This window comes from Heloderma suspectum, chromosome 1 (genome assembly GCF_057233095.1).
Source record: "Heloderma suspectum isolate Gila_16-S chromosome 1, 16-S_ref, whole genome shotgun sequence".
NCBI classification, from domain to species: domain Eukaryota; kingdom Metazoa; phylum Chordata; class Lepidosauria; order Squamata; family Helodermatidae; genus Heloderma; species Heloderma suspectum.
The window spans coordinates 383,070,746-383,072,345 of record NC_139458.1 but is presented as its reverse complement, the minus strand read 5'-3'; the positions used below and the strand labels follow the sequence as shown (position 1 = coordinate 383,072,345).

Sequence of the window (1,600 nt, the reverse complement as noted above, 5' to 3'; positions counted from 1 at the left end):
GTTTATTCTTTAGGAATCTTCTTTATGATTACATTTATAGATAAAGTTATTGTGTGTGTGTGTGTGTGTGTGGCTATGTTCTTATATGGTTTTGTTTCTATATATTTTATATGCTTTTAGGTGTTTTATGTTATATGGATGGCCTCTGTCAGGAGAAGGACAGGGAGAATGCACCCTTCTTATTCTCCAGGCCTTCTCAATAGATTTCAGTATCATCAACCATGGTACAGGGTGTTTCAAAATCATGGACCCAATTTCAAAGCAGTATATTTCACGATGGCAACATGTTACAATTACACCAAAACTTACAAACAGTGTAATGAGTTATCAAGTTTTACTAACCATTTTATAAATGGTCTATGTGTCCTCCACCTGCTGTACGGACAATATCGAGACGATAGTTAAATTTATCCCAAACGCCTCTCAAAGTGTCTTCTTCCACTGAAGTCACCGCTGCCATGATTCTGTTTTTGAGGTCATCCAGATTAGTCACTAATGGTGGCACAAAAACAAGTTCTTTGACGTATCCCCACAAGGAAAAGTTGCAGGGTGTAATGTCTGGAGATCTTGGGGGCCAAGAGTATAGCGCCAAGTCTTGGGGTCCTGTGCAGCCTATCCAACATTGAGGCAGTGTGTCATTTAGAAAACGTCGAACCTGCAGGTGCCAACGTGGTGGTGCTCTGTCTTGCTGAAAAATGAAGTCATCGGAATCTTCAATAAGTTGTGGAAAGAGCCAGTTCTGCAGCATTTTGAGATACATTTGCCCCGTAACTGTGTTTCCCTTGGAAAAGAAAGGGCCATAAACCCTTTTTTGAGAAATGGCACAAAACGCGTTCACTTTTTGGGAATTACACTCATTCTCTATCGTTTCGTGTGGATTCCATAATCCCCATATGCGCACATTGTGACAGTTAACTTTACCGCTTAGATGAAACGTTGCTTCATCACTAAAAATCAAACGCGGTAAGAAGCTGTTGTCCTCCATGTTCTATAACATCGCATCACTAAATTCTACACACTTTCCTTTGTCACCTGCATGAAGAGCTTGTACCAACTGCAACCGGTATGGCCTCATGATTAAATGTTGCCTTAACACATGCCAGACAGTCGTATGAGAGATCGCAAGTTCTCCGTTGGCACGACGAGTGGACTTGTGCGGGCTACACTGAAAACTCTCTTGAATTCTTCTCACGTTTTCCTCTGAAGTGCGTGGTCGTCCTGTGCTCCTCCCCTTACATAAACAGCCTGTTTCCTCAAATTGTCGGTACCAACGACAAATACTCTTTGGCATTGGCGGATCAATGCCAAAAACTTCGTTGAAACGCACGCTGCACCGCGATTGCGGATTCAGTCTTGCTGAACTGCAGAACACAAAATGCCTTGTGTTGCGGGGTCACCATCTTGTGAATGACTGAGGCTAGGGCTGTTTGTGCGCTGAGCGAGGCATCTAGTGGTAATCATTTGAAACTCTATGTCCCACCTTTTCAAGTGGTAAGAGTTTCATTCATGGGCGGTTCGTGGTTGCAGAGATATAGCTATTTCAGATTGGGTTCATCTTTTTGAAACACCCTATTTTAATCCTTTAGTGTTAATTGCTGCT

At 42.5% G+C, this 1,600-nt stretch overlaps 1 pseudogene; it reads right to left on the bottom strand.

Moving 5' to 3' along the window:
• Positions 1-346: 346 nt before the first annotated feature.
• LOC146359953 (uncharacterized) lies at positions 347-1,400 on the bottom strand (annotated as a pseudogene).
• Positions 1,401-1,600: the final 200 nt, after the last annotated feature.